Here is a 14,006-nt window from a genome sequence, read left to right on the forward strand (position 1 = left end):
ACTCCCCCAGAGCCTTCAGCGCTGCAGTGATCAGGGAGGTACAGGAAGTGAGTGAAGATGAAGACGACCTGAGCAAGGAACGCTTCAGCCACCCCGACTGATGGATATTCATAGACCACTTCACCCAACACTAGCAGAACACACAACTTTTAAAGCGCACACAGAACATTTACTCAGATTAAACACAGTTCACATCATAAAACAAGTCACCATGCATGGGAAAGAATTCAGATTATGCAAATCATGTTAGTGGTCCAAATAGAAGTAAATTAAAAATCAATAACTTAAAGACACCTGGAAAAAATCTCAAATATTTGACTGAACAGCACAAATGTCTAAATAACCAATGATTCACAGAGGAAATCAAAGTGGAAATTGGAAAGATTTTTGAACTGAGTGAAAATAAAAACCTGGCATATCAAAATTAGGGGAATGTAGCTAATGCAGAAGAGATTTCCAGCACCAAGAACCTATGTGATAACAAAAAGGAAGGATTTCAAGCCAATGACCAAAGCTTCCAACTTAAGAACTGGAAAAAAAAGCAAAGTAACCCTAAGCAGGCACAAGAATGAAAGTAAAGAGTAGAAATCAATGAAAGAAAAGGGGGGAAAATATAAAGAAAACCAATAGAAGTAAAACTGACTATTTTAAAAGGTCAAAACTGATAAACCTCTATCCCAGCTGAACAAGAAAAAAGAGAAGGCAAAGATGATCAAAATCAGGAATGAGAGTGGACATCACCTAATATTCTAGTTAGTATAAGGAAAAAATTGAACATTATGAAAAACTCTTACCCAATAAAATTGACAACTTCTTTAAAGAGGTAAACTATCAAAATTAACTTAAGGAAAGATAGTGTGAATAGTTCTGTATCTGATAAAGAAACTGAGTTTGTAACTAAAGCCCTTACAACAAGGAATGCCCCAGGCCCAAAGAGTTTCAAGGGTGAAGTCTACCTGTATATGAGGAAGAAATAACACCAATTCTACACTAACCCTTCAGATAATAGAGGAGGTGGGGTCATCCCCATTACCGTTCGATGAAGCCAGTTTTACTGTGATATTTAATCATAGGCATCACAAAAAATGATACCAACAAACAACATTTCTCACAAACAAGGATGCAGAAATTCCTACCAGAGTTTTGGCAAATATATACATACATTTATGATGCTATATCATGACAATTGAGGTTTATCCCAGCAAGGCAAAGTTGATTTCATGTCAAAAATCTGTCAATAAACTTCACCGTATTAATGTACTAAAAAGGAAAAACATATGCTCACCTCGATGGACATGAATTTGAGCAAACTCCAGGAGATAGTGAAGGACAGGGAAGTCTGGCATACTGCAGGCCATGAGGTTGCCAAGAGTTAGTGACTGAATAACAACAATGATCATCTCAATAGAAGTAGCACTTAATAAAATGTAATATTAATTCACGTTAAAACTCCTTAAAAACTAGGAATAAAATGAAATTTCTGCATCTGACAAAGCCCATCTCCCCAAAACTTACATCTTCCTAAGATTGAGAACAAGGTAAAAGATACCTGTTCTCATCTTTGACTTGCTTGTCACTTTTAACGAACATTTCCTGAAGTTCCTTTCCTTTTTTTATAAAAACTTGTTAATTAATTTATTTGGCTGCATCAGGTCTTGGTTGAGGCACACGGGATCGTCCCCGAGGCACGCAGGGTCTTTGGTTGTAGCGCGGACTCAGGAGTTCTGGTGGTGGGCTTATGGCCCTGCAGCATGTGGGATCTTGGTTCCTCAACCAGGGCTTGAATCCATAGTCCCTGCATTGGAAGGCAGACTCTTACCCAGTGGACCACCAGGGAAGTCCCTGGAGTTCGTATCTAGCACAATAAGGCAAGAAAATAAGACATGCAGATTAGAAAGAAATAAACTTTTTGTAGAAGCTATTCTATGGAGTCCACAAAATAAAAGCTACTAGACTAATAAAGAGTTAGCAAAGTGTCAGGGTTCAAGATCAACATACAGAACCAACTGTATGTTTACATTGTCTTCCCTAGTGGCTTAGATGGTAAAGAATCTGCCTGCAATGCAGGACACCTGAGTTCAATCCCTGGGTCAGAAAGACCCCCTAGAGAAAGAAATGGCAACCCACTTCAGTATTCTTGCCTGGAGAATTCTGTGGACAGAGGAGCCTGCTGGGCTAGAGTCCGTGGGATCACAGAGACTCAGACGCGACTGAGCAATTAACACTTTACTGTTACTTGCTGTGAGGATATTTACATACTCACAGAAAATAATCAGAACATGGAATCTTAAATACTATAACCTGTAAAGCAACACTAACAAATCTGGAATACGTAGGCAGAAGTTTGACAAAAGATATGTGAGACTTCTACATTGAAAACCACAAACATTGCTAAAATTAAACAAGGTCAAACTAAATGGAGATGTACACCATGTCTGTGGATAAGAAAACCCAAGGTTATTAAGATGTGAGTTCTCTTCATGTTGATCTATGGATCAATGGAATCTCAATCAAAATTCCAGTAGGTTTTTCCTGTAGAAATTAACAAATGGAAACTAAAATTCATATGGAAATGAAAAGGACCTAGAATAGTTGAAACAACTTGGAAAAAAGAAATAAGGTTAGAGAACTTTATCTGATTTTAAAACTAATTTTAAAGTTACATTAATCAATACAGTATGGTGTTGGCATAAATATAGAATACAGGATCCCTCCAAATACCCATATAAATATTGTCAATTGACTGTTGACAAAAGTGAAAAAACAATCCAATGGAGAAATAATGGTCTTTTCAATGTAACACTGGATTTAAAACAAAACTTTGATCCCAAACTTACAACATATACAAAAAAATCATTCAAAATTAATCATAGACCTTAAATTATAAAACTTCTATAAGAAAATAGGAGGTCTTTGTAAACTTGGATTAGACAGAGGTTTTTTTAGACATAGCGTAAAAGCACAATCCACAAAAGATCAAATTGATAGAATGCACTGCGTCAAGACTAGGAACTTCTGCTCTTCAAAGCACACCACTGAGAGAATGAAGGGACAGCAGCAGATTCCGAGACCAAACTTTCAAATTATGCACCTGAGAAGGACCTCTATCCAGAATATACAAAAGCTCTCACATCTCTACAAAAAGTAAACCAAGCACGCAGTGAAAAGTGTGACAAAACTTGGGACAGCTGCTTCAGGAGAACCGTGGGTGGCAAAGACGATCAGGAAAATGACACCGTTAGTCATCGAAGAGACCCAAATGAAAACCAGGAGGTACCACGACGCACCTACAAGAACAGCTGGAATGAGAAAGACTGACCTGCTAAGTGCTGGTGAGGAGGTGGGGCGGCTGGAAGCCGCCATGCACTGCAGTTGGGAATGCAGAATGTGCAGTCACTTGGAAAACAGTTTCATGGTTCACCGGATAAACAAATACCTACTGTATGAGTCAGCTGTTTCACTCCTAGAGAAATAAAAGCTTATGTTTGTATAAAGACTTGTGCACCAGTGTTCATAGACACTTTATTTGTAAGAGCTTCAAATGGGAGACAATCCAAACATTCTCCAAGTGGTAAGTGCATAAAGGAATTATGTACACTCGTGCAACTGGAACTATTCGGCCATGAAAAGAAGTGACACTGCTGATACTGGCCACAGCCTGAGTGAGCCATGAAACAATTTTGCTAGGAGGAAAAATGAGGATGCATTCTATGCTCTCCTTTACATAAAAATCATAGAAAATGCAAACTAAGTTGACCAATCCCTAAGAAAGGCAATGCCAAAGAATGTTCAAACTACCGCACAATTGCACTCATCTCACACACTAGCAAAGTAATGTTCAAAATTCCCCAAGCCAGGCTTCAACAGGATGTGACCTCGAACTTCCAGATGTTCAAGCTGGGTTTAGAAAAGGCAGAGGAACCGGAGATCAAGTTGCCAACATCTGTTGGATCATCAAAAAAGAAAGAGAGTTCCAGAAAAACATCTACTTCTGCTTTATTGAGTACGCCAAAGTCATTGACTGTGTAGATTGCAACAAACTATGGAAAATTCTTCAAGAGATGGGAATACCAGCCTCCTGAGAAAACTGTATGCAGGTCAAGAAGCAACAGTTAGAACTGGACGAGGAACAACAGACTGGTTCCAAATCTGGAAAGGAGTCCGTCAAGGCCGTATATTGTCACCCTGCTTATTTAACTTATATGTAGAGTACATCATGCAAAATGCTGGGCTGATTGTAGCACAAGCTGGAATCAAGATTGCTGGGAGAAATATCAATAACCTCAGATATGCAGATGACACCACCCTTATGGCAGAGATTGAAGGGGAACTAAAGAGCTTCTTGACCAGAGTGAAAGAGGAGAGAGAAAAAGTTGGCTTAAAGCTCAACATTCAGAAAACTAAGATCATGGCATCTGGTCCCATCACCTCATGGGAAATAGATGGGGAGACAGTGGAAACAGTGTCAGACTTTATTTTCTTGGGCTCCAAAACTGCAGCTAAGAAATTGAAAGATGCTTGCTCCTTGGAAGAAAAGCTATGACCAAAGTAGATAGCATACTAAAAAGCAGGGACATTACTTTGTGGACAAAGGTCCTTCTAAGTCAAGGCTATGGTTTTTCCAGTGGTCATGTATAGAGTGAGAGTTGGACTATAAAGAAAGCTGAGCGCTGAAGAATTGATGCTTTTGAACTGTGGTGTTGGAGAAGACTCTTGAGAGTCCCTTGGACTGCAAGGAGATCCAACTAGTCCATCCTAAAGGAAATCAGTCCTGAATGTTCATTGGAAGGACTGATGCTGTAGCTGAAACTCCGATACTCTGGCCACCTGATATGAAGAACTGACTGATTGGAAAAGACCTTGATGCTGGGAAAGATTGAAGGCAGGAGGAGAAGGGGACGACAGGATAAATGGTTGGATGGCATCACCAACTCAATGGACATGAGTTTGAGTAAGCTCCATGAGCTGGTGATGGAGAAGGAAGCCTGGAGTGGCGCAGTCCATGGGGTCGCAAACAGTCACACATGACTGAGCGACTGAACTGAACTGAACAAATGGAGTATAACCTTTACAAATATGAATTATTATGTAGTACACCTAAAACATGGGCTTCCTATGTGGCTCAGTCAGTATAGAATCTGCCTGTGATGCAGGAGATGCAGGTTCAATCCCTGGGTCAGGAAGATCCCCCAGAGAAGGAAACAGTAACCCACTCCAGTATTCTTGCCTGGGAAATCCCATGGACAGAGGAGCCTGGTTAGGCTAGTTCATGGGCTAGCTCATGGGGTTGCAATGGGTTAAACACAACTTAGAGACTAAACCACCACCACCACCACACCTAAAATATATGAACATACTATATTGCAAATCAACTATAACTCAATTTTTAAACAGGAAAGAAAAATTACTATTGAGCCAAACATTAGAGAAGACATACTAATTCATGATTTGAGGGGGACAAAAGCCTTTTAATAATCTAAGAACACGAGAGAATTTCCTTTAGTGTTAGAGATGCTCAGATCCCAGAGAACGTGTTGCCCTGACGGTGGAGTTCAGCCCCGCTGCCCTTTCAGAGCAGCTCCACTTTTCTGCCTCAATGATGGTAGAGCACCTAGAAGCACATTGTCCAAGAAAAAGAAATGTAGAGTCTAGAAAGGGGGAAAAGCCAGAAACTGTCACTATTTGCAGGTTGTTTTTAAAGAAAAAAGTCAAGGTAATCTGTAGACAACTATGGAAGTTAATAGGGATTTCAATGAGTTGCAGAATATAACTTCAATTACATAAGAATTACTTGCAAAGATTCAGTCAGTCAGTTCAATTGCTCAGTCATGTCTGACTCTTTGCGACCCCATGGACTGCAGCAGACCAGGCTTCCCTCTCCATCACCAACACACGGAGCTTACTCAAACTCATGTCCATTGAGTCGGTGATGCCATCCAACCATCTCATCCTCTGTCGTCCCCTTCTCCTCCTACCTTCAGTCTTTCCCAGCATCAGGGTCTTTTCCAATGACTCAGCTCTTTGCATTAGGTGGCCAAAGTATTGGAGCTTCAGCTTCAGCATCAGTCCTTCCAATGAATATTCAGGGTTAGCTTCCTTAAGGATTGACTGGTTTGATCTCCTTGCCGTCCAAGGGGCTCTCAAGAGTCTTCAATGGCACCACAATTCAAAAGTGTCAATTCTCAGCTTTCCTTATGGTCCAGCTCTCACATCCATACATGACTACTGGAAAAACTATAGCTTTGACTAGATGGACCTTTGTTGGTAAAGTAATGTCTCTGCTTTTTAATATGCTATCTAGGTTTGTCATAGCTTTTCTTTCAAGGAACAAGCACCTTTTAATTCCATGGCTGCAGTCACCATCTGCAGTGATTTTGGAGCCCAAGAAAATAAAGTCTGTCAGTGTTTCCATTGCTTCCGCATCTATTTGCCAAGAAGTAGTGGGACTGGATGCCATGATCTTCACTTTTTGTAGGTAAAGTAATATCATAAGATGCCATTAATAGTCCCAAAACACAAGATTTCTAGGAGTATGTGTGCAAAGTAACATGTGCAATCTTTCTTACAGGAACTTTGCTGATTAGACTTTACTGAAGTCATGAAAGACCTAAAAATGAGAGATGAACCGTATTCATAAACAAGAAGATTCAAAAATGATGAAACTTCCCTGTATTTACAATCTATATCCAATAAGAGTTTTTTGAGCTGATTTACAAAATCGACATATAAAAGCAAAGAGTAAAAATAGCCAAGACACACCTGAAGACAGGGATCAGAGATGCACCTCAGACTAGACTCAGTTTGTGAAGCTACATGGTTCGGGGATGGACAAGTGAAGTAACGAAACTGAAGAAATAGCTGGGACCAGACCCACTGCGTACATGACCTTGGCATGTGATAGGACAGACTTCTTCCTCCTGGGGAAGAGTGGGCTATAGCCACACTCCCAGCACGACAGAAAAAAGATGCTTGATGTCGGGTAGGTAGAAGCCTACACGTGAAAATGCAGAACTGCCACAGACAATGTAAGCTCTTATACCACTATCACAAAACATAAGGGCAAGTTTGTTGAATCGGGCACATTAAAATTTAAAATTCTGTTCAGCAAAAGATGCCATCAATAAGGCAAGAAATACAGGCCTCAGTCTGGGAGGATATATTTGCAACCAACATAACCAATAAAGTATCACTAGCCAGATACATAAATAATTCCTGAAAATCAATAAGAAAAAGGCAAACGACCCAATAGAAAAATGAGGAGATGATAGGAAACTATAAATATCAGAGAAAACAAAGTGCAATAAATATGTGAGAAGATGCTCAACTTCATTGCTAACACTGAGAAACACAAATTAAAACAACGAGATGCCATTTTTCAACCATTTGAGTGTAAAAAATTAATAAGTCTGACACCACTGAGTGTTGCCATGAATTCGTGGAGACGGGACCTCCAGCCATCGCTGGCGGGAGTGCAAATTGGTGTAGAAGCTTCGGACAGCAATTTGTCAATACTTAATAATGATGATGATGGTTAGCACTTAGAGCATGCCAGGCACGGTTAAAGTATCGCACGTAGGACTTAACGGAGAGCCAAAGATACACACCCCACAAGTCTGAAACGCTAGCCCCAGTGGAGAACTTCCCATCACCGGCCCCTGCAGAGGCCCGTGGTGGGATGGCTGTCTGTAAGCATAGAAAACCGGAAAGGCTCAGAGACTTCTTTAGTGGGGAGGGACCAGTCTATCCAGCCTTATTCCCACCATGGAATGTTCTACCGCAGTCAAAAGAAACACAGGGTCTGCCCCACTAAGTTTACATCCATCAACATAAATATATTTCAAAAACTTGATGCAGAGTGAAACAGGCAAGTTGCAAGAATTTCACACTCTTTTTATCATTTATGTAAACTTTAAAACACATCAACGACTGTTTGCGTGTGCATGTGATTAAAAAGTGTAACTGTGTATGTGGGAACGACACGTCCCAACAGCCCTGAGCTCCTCCCTTGCATGCCTCCTGGAGCTGTCCGTCCGTCCGTCTGTCTGTCTGCAGGAGCTGAAGCCTCTGGAATGCGCTCAGGAACCCAGGACCGGCTCCAGGGTCTGGAAGCTGCAGGAAGTTCCTTCTGGCGCCTCCAGGACATTTAACATTTGAAATCTACAAATGTGACTCATTGGAATTCATGAAAGCAGAATGAACACAGACAAAGTGTTTCTTAAGCTCCCACCTCCATTCAGGATGGGAATCCTTCTCATGGTGGGAACAGGGGAGATCTCATGCTCGGTGAAGCAGCAAAGGCTCCGGGTAAAATCTGGGGCGAGTTGAGTCTGTCAGCCTCACACTTCTGTTCCATGGGCAGACCCAACCAGAACAGCTTGCTTTCTGAGAGCCATGAGGACCAGAGAGGAAGAGGCACAGTCTGTGACTTGCTAACGGTGTCATCCAGGGAGGAAAAACAGCAAATAATAATCATGAGAGTTTAGTAAGACAGAGGCAAGACCAACATCTAAAAACCCATAGCTTCACTGCACACACCAGGAATAACTGCTTAAAAGAAGCATTCGTCCTCATTTGCAACAGCCAGAAAAACTGGAAAACATCTTGGGGAGAAAGAACTAAGAGAAATGGCAGACTAACCTATTCAAGGAAAAGATAAACTTGACCACAGACACGAAAGAAAGTCTGAGCAAGTGGGGGAGAGCTCCTCTTCTTATAGGAGAATCCTGACCCAAGTTCACACGGTGGGACCCCTACCACGCTTCAGTTGAGTTCAGTCGCTCAGTCGTGTCTGACTCCCTGCGACCCCATGGACTGCAGCACGCCAGGCTCCCCTGTCCATCACCAGCTCCCGGACAGAGCTTGTTCAAACTCATGTCCATCGAGTCAGTGATGCCTACCGTGCTTCACCTGCAGAAAAGAAAACACCCAGGCATAGCAAACCCAAACCTGAAATAGAACAGTGAACCCTGGATTTGCAGACAACGCACAAAGTGTCCAGAAACAGACCCGAGAGCCCGTCCAATGCGCATCTCACCTGCGGAAGGGCGGGGGCCACGGATGTGTCTGGAACAGTCTGCCTGGGGGACAAAATACAAGTACATTTCTAAGTCATGAACACAGATAAAGTCTGCAGATTATAGACATAGATGTAAAGACACACACACACACACACACAAAGGTAAATAATGCTTGATTTCACTGGTAATCAGAGCCCACAAAGAGATGAGATATTGTGTTTTACCCATAAAATTGGGGAAAAGATAAAGGATTAATGCTTTCTAACAATGACAAAATTGTAAGAGAAACAGCCCCTCTCCTGTGCATCCAGTGAGGAATGATTTTTTTTATAGTCTTTTCAGAAAGCAATTTGGAATATCCATCAAAAACATCCATGTGTCCCCCTCTCCCCACAGCCCAGCTCACCCTCTGAGATCTCTGCTCCCAGAGTGGGGGACACATAGGACTGTGAAGAGTCATGGGCGTGAGTGCTTGGTGATAGAAAATAATAATTAGAGAAGGAAAGAGAAACTGTTCAATTCTTCGTCAGCAGAGGCGAGTGTATTACACAGAACATGATCCACAGGACTAAGAAGTCAAAATATAAATAGAAAATAAAACAAGGTCGGGCTGTGAGTGCCCACCCAAAAGCTAGCTCCCCAGGACGTTGTGTTAAATATAAAAAAAGGAGTGGCAGACAAGCCATGAAATATGTATAATTCCATTTGTGCAGCGGCGAGATGGCCAGACCCAAGTGTGTGTTTTATCTTGTATGTACACACGTGCAGGTGCGTGTAGACAGTGCGTCTGGGCGCCTCCCTGCCGCCCAGGCGGAGGGGAGGGAGCCGGCTTTGTACTCGGGTCTCGGCCACGTGCACACACGGTCCCCAGACACACGTCCCTGTGTGACTCATGCAATTCAAACAAATGCCTGTGACGATGAAAGGAAATTAGAACAGGCAGCTCCGCGCACAGGCCTGGAGCTGAAAAAAGAAAGACATGTGAGAAATACAGGACAATGCGAGAAAAAAGAGTGGGGCTTGAGGTGTCGGGGACAGACACCCCCGGAGCCCTGGGTGGGGAGACGTCTGGGAAGAGGAGGAGATGGCCAGGATGATCTTGGGGCGTGAGCCGGGCGGGGGGAGCTGCCGGGTGAGCCAGGAGGGCATTGGGGGTGTGGGGGGTGGTCAGGAGAGGACCTGGGCCTCGAGGAGGGTGGGGCAGCTCAAGAGAGGAGCCCCAGACTCAGCAGGAGCCTGGGAGAAAGGGAGCCAGCAGGGGAGGGTGCGGGGAGCTGGGGAGGGCCGGCTCGGTGGGCTGGGCTGGTCTGTGTCTCCCTCCACCTTTTTTTTTTCCTCGTTATTTTGCTGTCTTCCGGCACCTAGTATCACTGATGATAGTTCCTGTGACAACCTGCTTTTGGATTTTTAGCCTCACTGTCCAGCGTGTGGGATCTCAGTCCCCCCAGCAGGGACGGAACCCGCATTAAGAGTGGGGTCGTCACCACTGGGCCACCAGGGAAGTCCCTCCCTGTGCCTTTGTGAAGACGGTGCCGTGAGAGCTCCCTGAGCCTTGGGCGGGGATAGAAGGGAGTGTGCGGGAGTCTCAGGGGCCTCTCCCCCATCCTCCTGGCGTTGGAGGCAGGAGGCTCGGCGAGACAGCAGGTGCCCCCGATGGGCGTCGGGGACAGATGGGGGAGGCTTGGCGGACGGTGGGCCACATGCCCTTAGCAGGTGCAATTGCTGAGCAGGGTCTGGGGTCTTTGGGGTCAGGCCCACGTGACTCTGGAGACACCACCAACCCAGCACGAATGTTCTTGGGGGCCTGGATGGTGGGCTCGTCCGTGTGGGTCCTCCCCGTGGCTGTGAGAGAGGGTCAGGGGCCACAGGAGGGAGGACGGTACAGGGCAGTGAAGGATCCTGGGGCCAGGGGGCTGTGGGCCACGGAGGAATGGAGCCCTGAGGGGTCGGGAAGGGCGTGGGGGTCCCTGGGGGCCCTGACAGGGCTGGAGAGCCCGCTGTGGGGCGCCTGGGCCACGGCTGGAGGCACAGAGGCGGTGCCCCATGGGGGAGACGCAGGTCTGCACTTGGGGCTCGCCAGGATGCCTCCCGGGCCTTGGGCAGGGCCGGCACCTCACTGCCGCCTGGACTTCAGCGCCCGTGTGCCCTGATCTGGACCGTGGAAGCTGGGACACCCTGGAGTGAGCCTGCAGGACCAAGGGGCTGTGACCACCCCGATCCTGTGCCCGGACCCCTGAGCCCGGCGCTCAGAGGGCAGCATCAGGAGACAGGACACCCAGCCGCCCGGCCCCCGAGAAGCTCTGTGAACAGACCCCCCAGCAGCCCGTTCATGGCTTCAGGCCCCCGGGACCAGGGCGGCGCGTGTCTCACCAGCAGGGGCCGCCCACTCTGCCCGCGTGCACGGTCCCCCAGGGAGGGTGCTTGGCGAGTTTCCCCGTGGGTGTGAGAGTCACGGAGCTGCTGATGGTGATGGAGGAAGTGGACCCGCGCCCCACCTCCTCAGCAATCCGTGCTCAGAAAGAACACTCCCGGGGCAAGACGTGCAGATTCAAGCCTGCTTTGGGGAGGAAAGTGGCCTTTGGGTTAATGATAAGCCAACGCTCTTTTCCACACTCGGGTGTGTCTGTTGAGTTTTGGGGCACCCCAGGAGGGGCGGAATTTGGGTTCCACCTTGTCACTCAGGGAATGGCTGGAAATGCTGGATTTCTGAAGCCTGGGGACCACTTTGAGGGGTGAGGGAGGGTCGTCTCCAACGGCAAGGCCCCAGCCCGCGTTCCAGGAGGGAAGATGACACCACGCGTATCCAGCGACACCGGGACAGGACTTTCCGTGAGTTTACGCGCCCGCCGCTCCCATCGGGAAGGCACAGACAGAATCGTCCTAGCTCATTCCTCACCAAGAAAAGTGATTATGATGCAAAGTCACCTCCATACAGTGCATATGACTTTAATATCAGTAAACTCCCCTTAAATATTAGATGCAGTGAGGAAATATTAGTTAAATTATCACAGACTAATATGATCAGTTTCCTCTAGGATAAAATGTGATAAATGGGTTTTAATAAACTAAGGAGAATTATACGCGTCATATTCGTGGTTCCTGTCAATTTTATTTAGAGTGAAATGCCATTGCGATAATTAGTTGGGTTTTACTGTGTTCATTAAAAGCTTTTCTAATGACCGCTTGGAGGAATAAGTGAAATTAATTTCTTTCTAGAACATCAGAGAAATTCATCAAACAAACAAAAAGCAAACTCTAGGGCGTGTGTGAGCAGGGTGGGGGCCCGTGGTCTGTGTGCCCGCCCCGGGGGTGGTGCCTTCCTGTCGCTGGCGTTGGGACTGCCCGGGGGGAGGATGCCGGTCCCCGCTGGAGGCTCTCCCTCTCAGGGGCCCCTGAGCCGGGACTTACAGGCCGCCTCCTCCAGGCAGGATTCCTTGACTCTTCCAACCTCAGGGCCCTCTCCCTCCTGGTCTGACTGCCAGACCATGGCTCCTTCAGCTCCGGAGGCTGAAAGCAGCCACCCGGGCCCAGCCCAGGGACACCTCCCCGAAGGGCTCAGGGGCCAGAAACCAGGATCTGCCGCCGTCTGTCCCCTGGCCACCTCCTTCCAGCCCCGCTGGGAGCCTGCGTGGCCTCCAGGCAGCGGCTGTGGGCAGAGGGGCCACCTGGGAGCCCATGGGGGTCCTCGTTGGTCTCCTGACTGAGGCTGCTCGGCGGCGAACGAGGAGACCAGACCCGGACGCCATGATCCTCCCCACACTCCCGTGCGCGGGGCGGGGCCTCAGGGCAGGTAGGACGGCCTGAGAGGCTCACTGTGAGCCCCAGCACACAGATCACACGCCACACACCCACACCACACTCACACACCACACACTCACCCCACACACTCACCACACACACTCACCCCACACACAGGCTCACACACACACCCCACACACTCACCCCACACACACACACCACACACTCACCCCACACACTCACACCCCACACACTCACCCCACACACTCACCCCCCACACACACCCCACACACTCACCCACACACTCACCCACACACTCACACCACACACTCACCCCACACACTCACACCCCACACACTCACCCCACACACTCACCCCACACACTCACACACCACACACTCACCCCACACACTCACACCACACACTCACACACCACACACTCACCCCACACACTCACACACCACACACTCACCCCACACACTCACACACCACACACTGACACCACACAGACACCACACACTTACCCCACACCCCACACACTCACCCCACACACTCACACACCACGCTCACATTCCACACACTCAGCCCACACACTCACACCACACACTCACACACCACACACAGGCTCACACACCACACACTCACACCACACAGGCTCACACACCACACACTCACCCCACACACTCACCCCACACACTCACACACCACACACTCACCCCACACACTCACCTCACACACCACACACACACCCACATGCACTCACACGCCCCCATGCAGGGTCTGGGGGTCACCCTCCACCCGTCACACCTGGCCATCCCAGTGTCCCTCCGCGCCGCCCCGACTGCCCGGCCCCCTGCTGCCTCCGTCTCGCCCTTCCTCGGGCACTCAAGAGCCGCTGCGGAGCCTCTCTCCCCTCGCCGGCCTGCAGGAGAGAGGGCCCTCCTGCCCCTTGGGCAGAGGGGGACCGCGGGGCCGCGAGGGAGGCCTGGGCCTCAGCGGCGCCATCAGTCCGCGCGGGCTCGGGGAGCGGCACCGGAACACGGACGATGGGAGGGCTTCTTTTCTGGGGATCGGGCGCCTTCCCGCTTGAGACGCGGGCCCTGCGTCGCTGCTGGTTTGGGGACGTTTTCAGCTTCAGGTGGGCTGGCAGGGGGCCCCGGGGGGTCACCCAGGCCTGGCTGCCAGCTTCCCAGGGCATTCTCTCAGGGCCAGCAGGGAGGCTCTTCTCCGCTGCCCGACATGTGAGACCAC

This window comes from Cervus elaphus, chromosome 13 (assembly GCF_910594005.1).
Source record: "Cervus elaphus chromosome 13, mCerEla1.1, whole genome shotgun sequence".
NCBI lineage: Eukaryota > Metazoa > Chordata > Mammalia > Artiodactyla > Cervidae > Cervus > Cervus elaphus.